This window comes from Neovison vison, chromosome 8 (genome assembly GCF_020171115.1).
Source record: "Neovison vison isolate M4711 chromosome 8, ASM_NN_V1, whole genome shotgun sequence".
NCBI classification, from domain to species: domain Eukaryota; kingdom Metazoa; phylum Chordata; class Mammalia; order Carnivora; family Mustelidae; genus Neogale; species Neogale vison.
The window spans coordinates 122,881,623-122,898,181 of record NC_058098.1 but is presented as its reverse complement, the minus strand read 5'-3'; positions in this window follow the sequence as shown (position 1 = coordinate 122,898,181).

The window sequence follows — 16,559 nt, the reverse complement described above, 5'->3', positions numbered from 1 at the left end:
GCTTGCCATCGGTAGCTGTCCACCAGCTGTTCCTCGCTACCCCGCCCTGCCTTCGCCCCCGTATTCCGGCCTCTCGCGTAGCTCTTTTGTGTGGCACCCAGCCCTACCGATCCATCCTCGCGTGCATCCGTCCCCTCTCCCCACCGCGCGTTCAGGCTCCGCAAACCCGCCCAATTCGGCTCTATTAAAGTTAACTAGTATTTGTTCTGAGCGCATGAAATGCCTGGCCTGGCCTTAGGAGAGTCTTTTTCTGACTAAAGGAAATGAAAACCTCAATCTGTAACATCATTCGAGTTAATACAATACAGAAATATTTGGCACAGTATCTGTTGGATGAGAAGAAATCAAAGGAGAGGAGGACTAGCTGTTGCTGGACGTCCTCTGGATGCCCCAGAAGTGCTTTATGCCTCGGAGAAGAGAATAATGTTACAAGGTTGCAGGGGTGAGAAAAGAATGTCAACTGCATTTAGCAAGATTTTGGAGGAAGCTGGCTGGCCTCGTTGGAAAGCGATTTTATTTTATTTATTTTATTTTTTAAAGATTTATTTATTTATTTATTTGACAGATCACAAGTAGATAGAGAGGCAGGCAGAGAGAGAGAGAGAGAGAAGCAGGCTCCCTGCTGAGCAGAGAGCCTGATGCGGGACTCGATCCCAGGACCCCGAGATCAGGACCTGAGCCGAAGGCAGCCGCTTAACCCACTGAGCCACCCAGGCACCCCGGAAAGTGATTTTAAATAGCAATATTCGATAGATAGGGTAGAGAAGGTCATAAGCGCCAAGATGCGTGACTTGGACTTCACCGTTATCCTGGCGTAGCTTTTTGGGACTGTTGGTCTAGTCTTTGTGTGCAGTGTAGATTGGAGGAACAAAGTGGAGACTAACTGGTTAAAAGGCTCTTAATCGAAGCATGAGATGGGAAGGGCTGGAACTGAGGTGGTGGCAGTGGGAATAGAGATAAACAAATGAGACAATAAGAAACGAACAGGATTAAGTAACAGATTGAATTTGGGGAATGAAAGAAAAAGGAGAAATCCTCCAAACTATGAGCAGATTGACTCTCTTAAAATTCAGAACTAATTATACTTCCTCCTGCTATACGGATAGTCCAAATTCCTTAACATAGTTTACCAGACCCTTCATGCTTGAACTAATTCTAACATATCTCTCCCACTTACCATTTCCACTACAAATCAGTGTATTCAACAGTACATCCTTAGATTCCTCCAAAACTATGTTTCTCCTATGTGTTTGCCTATCAAACACACCTCCATACCCACCCACCTTTGTCATCCTCCAAGAAATCCTCTCTAATATCCATAATCTAGTTTGGGTAGGTTCCCCATTTGTTAGTCTTTCCTAAAGCCTATACAAAAGCAAAAACTCTATCAAACTTACTGTATACCCCAGCATCCCTAGCACAATCTTTGTATGTGCTCAATATCTCCCTTGAATGAATAATACCAAGGTTTTGACCCTGAATGACAAAAATTCGTGGAGCTATTAACAGAAAACTGTGTGGCGTGGGTTGGTGTGTATTTGCTAGTTTGGGGAGAAAATGGTGGGTTCCGTTAAAGGTGACAATTAGATATCTAAACACTGAAACCACTGAAGTTAGACTGAGGGTAGAAGATGTCAGTTAGGCCTATAGGACCTAATGAACATAGATATGAGCTCTCTGGACAGGGCAGGGTAACAGGCATGAAATGACTCAGCCTCTTTTTCCCTCCCTAATTATGGAATGTGACATTGTGAAAAAACACACATGTTTTGGCATATATTAATCTATGTGGTCTTTCACAAGTTGTTATTCTCTCTCAGGCTCAGTTCCTCATGGAAAATAGACATACAATATTTACTTTTTCCAATTGCTTTAAGGATAAGAGGAACTAATACAAAGTGCTGAGTTTGCATAAATGCTGAATTCAACAACGTACTATCATTTAAGTATCCACATACACATGATAAATATGGGATACATGTGACATTAAATTATTTGGAATAGGGACGCCTGGGTGGCTCAGTTGGTTGGGCAGCTGCCTTCGGCTCAGGTCATGATCCCAGCGTCCTGGGATCGAGTCCCACATCGGGCTCCTTGCTCGGCGGGGAGCCTGCTTCCGCCTCTGCCTGCCCCTCTGTCTGCCTGTGCTCGCTCTCTCCCCCTCTCTCTGACAAATAAATAAATAAAATCTTTAAAAAAAATTATTTGGAATAATTTTTACAAAAAAATAGAGGATCTGAAACAAAATGTATAACAGACAAGGAAAAAAATACAACTCACGAAAAAGCAAGGTTGGAACGCCTGGGTAGCTCCGTTGATTAAGCATCTGTCTGGCTTCTTGCTCAGCAGGGAGTCTGCTTCTCCCTCTGCCGCTCCCGCTGTGTGAGCTCTATCAAGTGTGCTCTCTCTCTCTGTTAAATAAATAAAACCAAAAAAAAAAAAAAAAGAAGAAGCAAGGTTCTGGGAAGGTGGCAGTGTCTCAGAGAGGGAAGGTGCAGATTTTAAGGGGGCTCAGAGAAAGACATGGGAAAAGAGACAAAGATTATTAAGATTATCCTTTCCTGGGGCGCCTGGGTGGCTCAGTGGGTTAAGCCGCTGCCTTCGGCTCAGGTCATGATCCCAGGGTCCTGGAATAGAGCCCCGCATCGGGCTCTCTGCTCGGCAGGGAGCCTGCTTCCCCCCCCCCTCTCTGCCTGCCTCTCTGCCTACTGTGATCTCTCTCTGTCAAATAAATAAAATAAAATAAAATGAGCATTTAAAAAAAAAAAGATTATCCTTTCCTTATCCATCCCCATTCTCCCCAAAATCACTAAAATATGCTTCCAAGGACACACAGATTTCATGCTTTGATAGGGAGCAAAAAAAAAATTTTTTTTAACTAAACCCCAAACATTATATTAGTAGATTGATTTTCCTGAGTCTTTAAGCTATGAGCTTCAAAAATGTGACTAATCAAACATAGTCACAGAAGAAGCTCCTAAACATGTACTTTAGGGACTGGCCCAATGATAGAAAGGTCTCTAAAATATATAGCAAGCTGGGGTACCTGGGTGGCTCAGTCGGTTAAGTGGTTAAGTGTTTGACTGTTGACTTTGGCTCAGGACATGATCTCAGGGTCGTGAGATCTAGCCTAGAGTGGGGTCCCTTGTTCACCTGGGAGTTTGTTTGAGATTCTCTCTTTCCCTTAGCCCCTCTCCCCTGCTCATGCAGGCTTGCCCACCCCCAGAAATCTCTAAATAAATAAAATCTTTAAGATATATACCAAGTTTACTCAAAAAACAAGAGATAAATGATTGGTTAGTTGTACATAAAAAATAACTAAGCATTTGGCAATTCCTACACATACAAATCTAAAGCCCAGTATCACCTTTGCTTTAGTTAAAGAAATCAAGAGATTGTTTGTATTTTCTTAGCTCCCAAACTGGTCAAGCACTGAAGATAAACTAACAAATACTAGCCATTTTTTTTAATTTATTTGGGGCGCCTGGGTGGCTCAGTGGGTTAAAGCCGATGCCTTCGGCTTGGGTCATGATCCCAGGATCCTGGGATCGAGCCCCACATTGGGCTCTCTGCTCAGCAGGGTGCCTGCTTCCCTTCCTCTCTCTCTGCCTGCTTCTCTGCCTACTTGTGATCTCTGTCAAATAAATAAATAAAATCTTTTTTAAAAATCTTATTTATTTGGCAGAGAGAGAGGAGAGCACAAGCAAAGGGAGTGGCGGGCAGAGGGAGGAGAAGCAGGCTCCCTGCAGGAAGTCCAGCACCGGGCTCCATCCCAGGACCTTGGGATCATTACCTGAGCCAAAGGCAGACACTTAATCAACTGAGCCACCTAGGTGCTCCCAAATACTAGTCTTTTTTTTTTTTAAGATTTTATTTGTTTATTTGACAGACAGAGATCACAAGTAGACAGAGAGGCAGGCAGAGGGTGGGGGGGAAGCAGGCTCCCCGCTGAGCAGAGAGCCCGATGCGGGACTCAATCCCAGGACCCTGAGATCATGACCTGAGCCGAAGGCAGCGGCTTAACCCACTGAGCCACCCAGGCGCCCCAATACTAGTCATTTTTAAAACAGTTTTGTTTCTCTAAACCTCTCATGAGCCTCTTTCAAGTTACCTCTCATGAGAGAAAGGAGAAAACAGAAGGTAGTTCAAGGCAGTGTTTTCCAAACATGAGAAATTGTGAACCACTGAGACATACTTCTGCAGATCCCAAAGGATTCAAGGGACACCCCTCCACACCCCATTCCCCCTGCCAAGGCCAGGAAACATTGCCTTGAAATTAAAAGTTTAACTTCAGAGTCTAATGTGACACCAGTTCAATTCAAGATCACTCAAAATATAAAGTGTTGGGCGCCTGGGTGGCTCAGTGGGTTAGGCCGCTGCCTTCGGCTCAGGTCATGATCTCAGGGTCCTGGGATGGAGTCCCATGTCGGGCTCTCTGCTCAGCGGGGAGCCTGCTTCCCCCCCACCCTCTGCCTGCCTCTCTGTCTACTTGTGATCTCTGTCTGTCAAATAAACAAATAAAATCTTTAAAAAAAAAAAAAATATATATATATATAAAGTGTTAATCCAGATGATCCAAAATCAGCTAACATATTATAAAACTTAAAGTACAAAGTTTTAAAATGCTCATAGAAAATTCACAGTGGCAAAAAAAAAAAAAGAAAGAAAATTCACAGTGGCTTGGAAATACAAGACCCCCCAGAGATTGGCCAACCACAGACTGAGAAATTCAACCTGCACACGGAAGACGTTAAGTGGGGAGAGAATGAGAGGAGGGTGAGAAGTTGGGAGCAGTCCTCCCAGTCTTCCAGGCCCTCCCCCGGGGTTTTCCTAAGAGCTCCTAACTCTGTTTTTGACTCTTTATGTACTTCCTTCACATTCTGTTTCTGATGATATTATACTATTCATAAGATATTGAATTTGGAAGCTCGGCAGTTGTGTGTGCATGTGTGTGTGTGTGTGTTTGAGATTTTATTTTTTAGCAGTCTCTATACCCAACATGAGGCTCGAAAACCCGGGATCAGGAGTTGTGAGCTATATCAACTAAGCCAGCTAGGCACCCCAGAAGCTCAGTAGTTTTTGACGCTATATTCTTTCCTGTGTGTGATTAAAGGTAAAAGATTGATCCAGGGAAGGGGAAAAAAGTGTGGGGCAGGATTTAGAGCTAGGAAAGAAGAAATGCAGATATTTTGACGTTATTAGGGAAAAAGGGGGTAAGAGTCCATTTCTGAGGTTCTGGGCCAATGCATACTCCTCTTTGTACTCCCTAAATTTTAAAAGGTGCCCAATAAATGCAATTTTGTTTAAATGTCAAAGAAGTGTTTTGGTTTTTTTTAAAGATTTTATTTATTTGACAGACAGAAATCACAAGTAGGCAGAGAGAGAGAGGGGGAAGCAGGCTCCCCGCCAAGCAGAGAGCCTGATTCGGGGCTCAATCCCAGGATCCCGGGATCATGACCTAAGCCAAAGGCAGAGACTTTAACCCACTGAGCCACCCAGGTGCCCCAGAAGTGTTCTATTTTAAAGTTGCAGTCTTCTGAGGCACCTGGCTGTCTGGGTTGAGTGACCGACTCTTGGTTTTGGCTCGGGTGATGACCTCAGGGCTGTGGATCCAAACCCTTGGTTGGCTCCTTGCTCAGCGGGGAGTTGGCTTGAGGATTATTTCCCTATGCCCCTGCCCCTGCTCTCTGTCTAAAATAAATAAATCTTTGAAAAAAAAATTAAAGTTGCAGTCTTCTATTTCTAGAAGGCCAGATCTAAATTCATCTTGCAGCCATCCACCTTTACTCCTGGAAATCACCAGAATGGGCCCTCTACACATATTAAAGGAAAAACCCCCCTTTATCCTAAAGAAAATCTTGAAATAAAATGACATCAATCAAAATTCAGATTTCAAACTGAGATACCGGAGGTGTTTTGGTTTTGTTTTTAAGATTTTATGTATTTCAGAGAGAGAGGGAGACAGAGAGAGCAAGTGGGCATGAAGGGGAGAGCCAGAGGGAGAAACAGACTCCCTGTTCAGCAGGGAGCCTGCCAAGGGGCTTGATCCCAGAGCCCGGGGATCATGACCTGAACCAAAGGCAGCCGCTTAACTGACTAGGCCATCCAGATGCCCCTGGAGGTAATTAATTAATTAATGTATTAGTAACATAAAATATTTTGCAGGACTGTGCCCTTGAAGAGAAAAAGAGACTGTTTCCCCACCTAAATAAGAATATAGACTGGAATGTCTCTTAAGAAAATCCTTACTTGTTCTTAGGAGACGTATGTATGTTTTTATTCAAGTGTTTGCTCACGGGCGATCACAAAACTGGAGCCCCCACCGAGGAGTGTATGAATCTTTACCTGTGCACCTTGTATAAGAGAACAGACTGGCCTGGACAACTGGCAGATCACAAAATGGCGTTATGTACAGCCAAATTACCCAAAGTCTGGAAGGTGTCCGTGACTCCTGGGACTGTGTTAATAAAACAGCAGGCCAACGTGGAGGTGAGTCCCCCCCCGCCCTGCTAAAAAAAAGGATAGTTCCGCAATCAAATATTCTAGAGTGGGAATAGGCAGGCCTTGAGTTGGAAAAGAAAGATTCTCTCTTGACTCATGCCTAATGCGGGCATTAGGATTCCAAGAAGTGGCCCAGCCTAGAGCTCCTACAGGGAGAAGGAGGCCTGCTGAGCCGGCTCTGCCTCATCAGGGATCAGAAGAACAGCCACTTCAAGTGGAAGCTGTGGGGTCCTCTTTGTTTTTAATGTCCGTGCCTCTGCATCTTGTTAAATAGTTAAAGCTTTGGGGAATAAAGTAGAGATCTAGGTCCAGTGGGTGGGACCAAGGGAAGCGATGGCAAAGTTCAAGAGGGGCAGTGTCTGGCACCAAGGACAGCTGGCAAAAGCGACAGTAATTTCCAGGGAGGATCTGTGGCATACTTGCCCATTCCTTAGGGATTCCTCAAAATCCTTTAGTAAGAGAACTCCTTTGCTCTATTGGCTGTTGAGGATTGAGGACACACAAGTTGAGCCTGACAGATTGGCCCCTGAAAACCAGGGGCCAATACTTTTCTAAGTATTACTTCGAAAAATCCTGCTGCTTCTTTTCGTCATCGTGAGGACAAATATTCTTAGCCGAGGCTCACATTCAAAGAAGTGAACGACTGGGGTGCCTGGGTGGCTCAGTCAGTCAAGCTGTGATCCCAGAGTCCTGGTATCAAACCCTGCGTCTGGCTCCCTAGAGGGAGCCTGCTTCTCCCTCCCCCTCTGCCTGCTACTCTCCCACCTTGTACTCTCTCTCTCTTTCTTTCTGTCAAATAAAATAAATTAAAAAAAAAATAAATATAAGTCTTACAGGGACACCTGGGTGGCTCAGTGGGTTAAGCCTCTGCCTTCGGCTCAGGTCATGACCTCAAGGTCCTGGGATAGAGTCCACATAGGGCTCTCTGCTCGGCAGGGAGCCTGCTTCCTCCTCTCTGCCTGCCTGCCTCTCTGCCTACTTGTGATTTCTGTCTGTCAAATAAATACATAAAAAATATTTTTTAAAAGTCTTACAAAAAGAAAAAATAATGAATAACCTGATATCTTGTAACCGCTTGGCTCTGCAGTTCGTTAGGGACAAACAGCTGTAACAGGAACCCTGTCAGCGGGAATCCTGCCATCAGCCAAAATGGCCTCCTTTCCACTGCTCCTCTCAGAGGGTTCTTTCATCAACCTTGATAGTTTCCTCATGTGTATGTTTAGCTCAGTTCACACACAAAATCTGGAGAGGATCCTTCTACGAAGCGCCATAGTTATTTCTCTGGGTAACTCCATCCTTTCTGGCTTTCTGGAAATGTTAGCCACTTTGGTCTCCTTGAACTCTCAACTCTGTCTTCTGGATGCAATGATATTGTCAGGCTCTGTTTGGGTTTCCTCTCCCCACAAAGTGGCCTGAAAACTCTAGGCAGTAAGCTGAACTTCTCACAGGATTTACCTCATTTTTTCCCCTTCTCTCAGGGACCACTCTCCCATGTGTACTGCCTGCTACATCCAATATCTGAAAACTGTTGCTTATGTATTCTAACCCGTGTTCTATGTGGCAAGGGCAGGAGGGTCCTGTTGCACCATCATGGCCAGAAGTGGACGTTTTTCCCAAGCAGTTTTATTAATTCTTGTTTATATATAGGTCTTTCAGTGAGATTGGGTGGGTGTGGTTTTTTTTAATCCCTTTGTTGTTTCTGGCATTACAAAAATGTATTTTGCGTTCACTCTTTAATGACAATTTGGTTGGAAATAAAATTCTAGGATTACAGGGAAGTGTTTTATCAGTCTTACTGTCATTCCATAGGCAAAATCGGTTTCTTTCTCACGTCGCTGGAAGCTTTTACAATTTGCTCTTTATCCTTGATATTTTGTAAATATCCATATGATATGCCTCAGCACATGTTTATTTTACTAGTTCTAAGAGTTTGTTTTTAAAATCTGAAGTCTAATGTCTTTTATCAACACTTTAAAAATCTTAATGTTTCCAGACACTGTTTCACCATCATTGTCTTTGTATTTTTCTAGAATTCTCACTATACATGTTAGGGCTTTCAGTACAGGCTCACTTGCTCAACTGTGTGTGTGTGTGTTTGTGTGTGTGTGTTTCTCTGCATGGCATTCTGAGTGAATTAACTTATTCTGTCTTCAATTATATCTGGGTTAGAGCTCTTACTTTTTATTTTCACTATTTTATTTCTCTTAGTTCCAAAAAACAAAGAGTTTGCTTTTGGAGAAGGCTTTGTCACCCGATGTTCTAAGCTTGAGCCAATAATAAACAAGTGTCCTTATCAGATTCTCTCTCTTGTTTTCTCATTTACTTAAGAATGTTCTCCCTGGAGAGTTTTTTCTTCTTTCCCAGATGTAAGAAACACTGTAAAAACAAAGGTTAAATTTCAGTGTGAAAAGCCAGAGGTGAGGTAAGGGAGAAAAAAAATAACACCTACATTGGAAATCTTCAACTACTGCTAAAAGGTGAGGCATATGTCACAAAAGTTGGTTTGGACAGTCATAGGTTTTATGGTCTAATGCCTGTCTTCTGAGTCTGGAGAGTCAGAGAAAATGAGAGTTCAGTCTTTTCTGGACTGTTCTTCCCTCCTTTAACTGTCAGTTTAACTCCTATTCATTCTTTAAAAGCCAGGCCAGAAAGAAAACTGTCTTGTTCTCTGGGAAACCTTATGTATTAGTTTCCTATGTCTGCTGTAACAGATTACCACAAACTTGGTGACTTAAAACACCACAAATTAATTTTCTTACAGCTCTGGAGACCAGATGTCTGAAATCAATTTCACTGATTTGAAGTTATCAGCGATACCTTCTGAGGACTCTAGGGAAGAATCCATTTCCTTGCCTTTTCTAGCTTCAGGAGGCTGCTTGCAGCCTTTAAAAAAAAAAAAATATATATATATATATATATGTATATATACATATATATATGTGTGTGTGTATACACACACACACAAAATACACATACACATATATATTTATCCATTAGAAAGAGAGAGTACACAAGCGGGGAGAGGGGCAGAAGCAGAGAGAGAGAGAGAGACTCCTCAAGCAGACTCCCCTCTGAGTGTTGATCCTAGGACCCCAAGATCGTGACCCCAGCTGGAATAGAGTCAGATGCCTAACTGACTGAGTCACCCAGGTGCCCCAAGTGTTGTAACTTTTTTGTTTATGCAGCTATTTTTTCAAGTAAATAGGAGCTCTTTGAAGACAGGAACTTTGTCTTATTCATTTGTTACTCTAATGCTTAGTGTGGTGCCTGGAACATAGTCACCACTAAATAAATATTTGGTTCAACTGAATTTTGCTCTCTGATTCAAGCCTGGAAGTACAACTGTAAGCTGTAAAATAATGGAGTCTTAGACTGCCCATGCTAAAGGGATCTCCAATGGCCTTTCCTTATAGTCTGAGTCTGTGTTTTCTCTGGACACAATTTTATACTTAGGGAAGTTGTCTTTATTACTATAGCAAAGGTAAAAACAAACAGAAAAGGTTTATTTTAGGATATTGGCCCAGAAAAGGCTGTGGGATGACCTGGTAATTATTTTAAACTCCCAATACTCCTGGGACATAAGACAGATAGTACCTTTATGCCAGTAAAACAGAGCAAAATAAATTATAGATGAATTTGACTTAAGTATAATTGAATACAATTGTGGAAATCAAATAATTTCAGGTGAATTATTAATTTACATGGGGTGTCTGTTTTTTTTTAATTCTCCAGTGCCTCTATTTATTTATCCATTATGTTTAACTTAGAAGTTGATTCAATTTCTTATGACATGACATGGAGGTATAGAGTTAAATGTTCTTATTTAATTAAACAGTGAAGCTCAGAGGCCTAAGTTATGAGGCAATGACCCAAGGAATCATTCCTAGAGAGGGATAAGATATGATAGTTTGATAGTTTATAACCCTCAGCCTAATAACAGACCAGGCTACTTGCATCAGAATCGCCTGGGAAGATTATTAGACATAAAATACCCAAGTCTCTCCCTGCCCTCCCCCTACCAGATTTGGATCCAGTAATCCCAGGAAGGTCCTGGAAATGTGTATGTTTTAAAGTACCTCAGGTAATTCACAATTATCAAGAAGTCTAGGCTTCTCTTAATATGAGATCCTAAAGGAATGCCAAGCTTGAGGCGAAGGAGCATTTTTATTCTTTTATATAAAAGAATAAAAGTATTTTATTCTTTTGATTTTCTTCAGTTTGAAAGAGGCTCTTTTGGAATAAGGGGTCCATATCATGTGCCTACAGGAATGATCAGATTAGAGGCAAGACTAGTAAATCTCACACTGAAGAAGAAGAACAGAAATCTAACAGATTTTCCAATTGCCTTGATCTATGGAAACCAAAATCTTGAAAGAGTCTGGACAGTTTTATTGAGGTATGACTTTCATACTATAAGATTCACTCACCGCGAATTCCAAGATTTTTAGTAAATCTGTAGAGTTGTGCAGCCAGCATTTCAAAAGGCAAGCTGTAGTCCACCCAGAAGATGAGGTCAGCAGGACACTTGACAAGTTTAGAATCAGACAAATAGATATGGATAGTCTCAAAGCATTGCCTTTCTTTATTCTTTTTTTTATATTTATATTTATTTTTATTTTTAGAGAGCACACATGAGAGGTGGGGAAAGGCAGAGGGAGAGGAGAGAGAGAACCTCTGCCCAGTGTAAAGCCCCATGCAGGACTAGATCCCACGACCCTGAGATCATGACCTGAGTCAAAATCAAGAGTCAGATGCTCAGTTGACTGAGCCACCCAGGAACCAGTGCCTTTCTTTATTCTATGATTATTTAATAAATTGTCTCTTTGTTAAATATTATGGCTTTTTTTTTTTTGAAGAAAAAGTGTGTGCTACCTATGTAGGTCACAAAATTCAAAAGGTATGAGTGGGTTTCCCTCCCACCCTGTCACCCAGTCATCTGGTTTCTATTCCCAATAATTTGATTCTTGACGTGGATTACTGACCTTCAGTGGGAATATTTAAGTATATTAAGTTCTAAGTGACAGTGAAGTACCCAATCTGTCTTGGAGTTTGGCAAGAAAGAGTGCTAGAGATAAATATAAATATTATTCAGGTGATATTCAATGGATATATTTTCTAAAGCATGGTATAGAGAGAACAAAGAATTTAACTCTGACCACAATAACAAGCACCTTAATAGTTAGAAGGGAAGGATAGAAAACAATAAGAGAAAAATTAGGGTAAGTTGAAAGAGAAATGAAATAAATCAGTGCTAGGAAAAGCAGGAGAGCTGTTCAGTGATCCCCAATGCTAAAGAGGTCATGCATAATGAAGACTGAGAAAGGATTTGGGGAGTGGAAGATATAATAAACAGAAAAAAAAGTTTTAGCAGAGAAAGAGGGTGGGATTCACATTGGGAGAGATTAGGAAGACAATGGGATTTTTCTAATAAAGAACTCTTACAAGCCAATAAAAAGATAACCAATCCAGTTTCAAAAAAAAAAAAGTCACAAAGAGCATGAGCAGGCAAAAAATGGAGGAGGAAATACAATTGGGCAATAAACATATGAAAACAATGGTGCTGGGACAACTGGACATCTACATACCAAAAACAAAATGAATTTAGACACAGCACGTACACACCCCACAAAAATTAACCCAATATGGAGCATAGACCTAAATTGGAAATGCAGACCTCTGCTACTCCTAGAAGATAACATAAGAGAAAACCTAGATGACCTTGAGTAGGCTGATGCCTTTTTAAATAAAACACCAGTGACACAGTCCGTGAAAGAAATAATTGATAAGCTGGACTTCAATAAAATTAAAAACTCTGCTCTAAAAACAATGTCAAGAGAATTAGAAGACAAGACACAAACTGGGAGAAAAAATTTGCAAAAGACACACGATAAAAGACTGTTATCCAAAATATACAAAAAACACTTAAAACTCAGCAAAAAGAAAACAATCCTATTAAAAAATGGGCCACAGACCATAACAAATACCTCATCAAAAAACATACACAGGTGGCAAATAAACACATAAAAAGGTGCTCCACACCATTTGTCATCATGGAAATGAAAACTTCAAAAAATGAGATACAGGGGCACCTGGGTGGTTCAGTCAGTTAAGTATCTGTCTTCAGCTCAGGTCATGATCCCAGGGTCGTGGGATTGAGCCCCACTTTGGGTTCTCTGCTGGGTAGGAAACCTGCTTCTCCCTCTGTCCCCCTCCTTGCTTGTGTACTCTTTCTCTCAAATAAAATCTTTTTAAAAAGTGAGATATTGGGGCACCTGGGTGGCTCAGTGGGTTAAGCCTCTGCCTTTGGCTGAGGTCATGATCTCAGGGTCCTCGGATCGAGCCCCACATCAGGCTCTCTGCTCGGCAGGGAGTCTGCTTCCCCCTCTCTCTCTGCCTGCCTTTCTGCCTATTCATGATCTCTCTCTCTGTCAAATAAATAAATAAAATCTTCAAAAAAAGTGAGATATCATAACACATCTATGAGAATGGCCAAAATCCAGAACACTAACAACAAATACTGGTGAGGATGTGGAGCAACATGAACTCTCATTCATGGATGGTGGGAATGCAAAATGGTATAAGCCACTTCGAAGACAGCCAGCTAGTTGTTTTTTTTTTAAGACTTTATTATACATATATATGTAGATATTTATAAGATATATATACACACACATACACACATATATAAATATATATATTTAAGATTTTATTTTCTATATGTGTATATATACAATGGAATATTACTCAGCAATCAAAAAAAAAAGAAATCTTGCCATGGTTGAAATGAGAAGGTATTATGCTAAGCAAAGAAAGACAATTACAGGATTTCACTCATATGTAGGATTTAAGAAAACAGAGGAGCATAGGAGAAGAGAGGGAAAAATAAGATGAAATCAGAAAGGCAGACAAACCGTAAGAAATTCTTAATCATAGGAAACAAACTGAGGGCTGCTGGAGGGGAAGGGGGATGGGTTAACTAAGGTGAGGTGATGGGCACATAGGGGGGCACAGATGTGATGAGCACTGGGTGTTACATACAACTGATGAATCACCAAACTGTACCTCTGAAACTAATAATACACTCTATGTTAATTAATTGAGTTTAAGTAAAAATAAACTTCATAAATTACCTATTAAAAAAAATCTCACTTCTTGGTATTTACCCAAAGGAGTTGAAAACTTACATTCACACAAAAACCTGCACACAGATAACTATGGGCGGTTTACTCATAATTGCCAAAAGTTAGAAGCAACCAAGATGTCCTTTAGTATGTGAATGGATAAAATAAAGTGTGGTACATCTAGATCATTGCATATTATCAGTCCTAATAAGAAATGAGCTATCAAGGGGTGCCTGGATGGCTCAGTGGGTTAAAGCCTCTGCCTTCGGCTCGGGTCCTGATCCCAGGGTCCTGGGATTGAGCCCCACATCGGGCTCTCTGCTCAGTGGGGAGCCTGCTTCCTCCTCTCTCTGCCTGCCTCTCTGCCTGCTTGTGATCTCTGTCTGTCAAATAAATAAAATCTTAAAAAAAAAAAAGAAATGAGCTATCAAGCCATGAAAACACACAAAGTATCTTTAAATGCATATCATTAAGCAAAAGAAGCCAATTTTAAAAGTTGGTAGGATTCCAACTACATGATGTTCTGGAAAAGGCAAAACTGTAGAGATGTTAGTATTAGTGGTTGCTGGGGATAGGAAGTCAGAGCACAGAGGATTTTTAGGGGAATAAAAATGATTTGTATGATAAATGATGGATATATGTCATCATATGTTTGTCCAAACCTATACAATACCAAGAGTGAACCTCATAGTAAACTATGGATTTCGGGTGATTATGATAGGTTAATGTAGGTTCATCCCCAGTAAAATGTATACCATTCGGGTGAGTGATATTGGTAATGGGAGAGAAGCTATGCTTATGGGCTACAGTAAATATATAGGAAATCTCTGAATCATCTCAATTTTGATGTAAACCTAAAACTACCCTTTTTTTAAAAAAATTATTTTATTTCTTTGAAAGAGCGCACAAGTGCAAGCCATGGTGGGGGCAGGACAGAGGAAGAGGGAAAGAAACTCTCAAGCACATACTGTCCTCAGCAAGGAGCGTGACACTGGACTCAAACCCAGAACCCTGAGATGGTGACCTGAGCCAAATTCAAGAGTTGGATGCTTAACTGACTGAGCCACCCAGGGGCCACTAAACCCTAGCATATTCTTTTTAAAATTTTTTTAAAGATTTTATTTATTTGATAGACAGAAATCACAAGTAGACAGAGAGAAAAGGGGAAGCAGACTCCCTGCTGAGCAGAGAGCCTGATGCGGGGCTTGATCCCAGGACCCTGGGATCATGACCCGAGCTGAAAGCAGAGGCTCAACCCACTGAGCCACCCAGGCATCCCTGAAATAATTGATTTTTAAACATTTTTTAAAGCAGAGAAAAAATGAGGTGACAAAAATGCAGTTTTTGAGATTTTTAAACATGAAAAGTTAAAATAAAAGAGTTAAGAGTGAAAAGTTAAAAATAAAAATGAGAGCTGCAGGATGCCATTGGGTACTCTATGCATATTTGAAAGGAGCTAGTTGAAAAGGAAAGGTTGATTAATAAGGACCAGAGAGAAGAGAATGAGATATAATAATATGTACTGATATTTAATGAATGTTTCTAGTGGACCAGGGACTCCAATTGCTTTGGAGCCCACAAGGAAAAAAAGTTAACCTGGAGAGGAGGAGGAATAACCTTCCTCTGAAGATTAGAACAAAGATATTTAACATCAACTCTTCTGAAATTATATGCTAACTTTGGCGGACAGATGCATTTTTTAAAAATATCCAAAACAAGATCTGCAACTTCCAGCAGCTTTCTTTTTCTTTTCTTTTTTTTTTTTAAGATTTTATTTATTTATTTGACAGAGAGTGATCACAAGCAGGCAGAGAGGCAGGCAGAGAGAGGGGAATGGAAGCAGACTCCCTGCTGGGCAGAGAGTCCCATGTAGGGCTCAATTCCAGGACCTGGGGATCATGACCTCAGCGGAAGGCAGAGGCTTTAATCCACTGAGCCACCCAGGCGCCCCAAGTGCTCTCTTTTAAAGGTAAAAGAATCAAAGGATGAAAGATTGCAAAAATAACTATTTTGAGGTGAAGAGTTGAGAAAATAGCTTCTGCCAGATACGGTATCCTTCTTTATATTAGATAAGAAGGATTAGAGCAGTGATTAAGTGATTAAGGGCAGTGAAATTTAGTGATTATGACATTCCCAGGTTGTGATAGTTGATTCATCTTCCTCCCTCCACAACGTATGTCTAATGGCACAGCGAATTTATACCGCTCAGGCTCAGGGTTTAGTTTTCGCAGATCAATGGGCTCACCCAGAATCTTTTCTTTCCACTTACTCGAAGTCAATCCAAATTTCTTCCCAAACATCTTTTCAAGGAAGCCTTTGGCAAATCTTACTGTTTGAATGCTAGATCTGGCTCCTATCAACTTTTGGTGAATAGCTTAATGTCTCTGATTCATTTTTTTGCATTTGTCAACTAGCACTGAATGATAATTTCGGTTTCTTATGAGGGTCAAACGAGTTATCTGTGAAAACCTCCTGCAAAGTTTTGGCAAATATCCGTGCTATGCAACTTCAGCATGTATTCAGGAAAATTTTTAAGCTTTCTGAAGAATTGGTGTCCAGCGCAGTCTCGGCCCCCTAAATAATTAAAGGGGGTGGGTGCTCCTCCCGGATTGAGGTTGCATCTTTCGCTCCTTTTGTCTTTTAGTCGGACCAGAACTGTCATGGCGCCTTCAAGAAAAGAGGGAAGGCCTTCCTTTCGCCCAGCAGAATCATCGGGGGCACCTAGACTGGACGGAGGGGTGGACAGAGCGATCAGCCCCAGTTGATAACGAACACACCGTAGCCTCGGAGAGGTCTCGGCCGGACAGGCTCAAGGGGAGGAGACCTGGTTGAAGACTATGCAGGCGAGCTAGTCTTCCCGGGGCACCGCCCATCTTGACCGACTTATCCAATGGAAACCCAACGGCCCAGCGGCACCGCCCATCTGTTGGTCCGGAT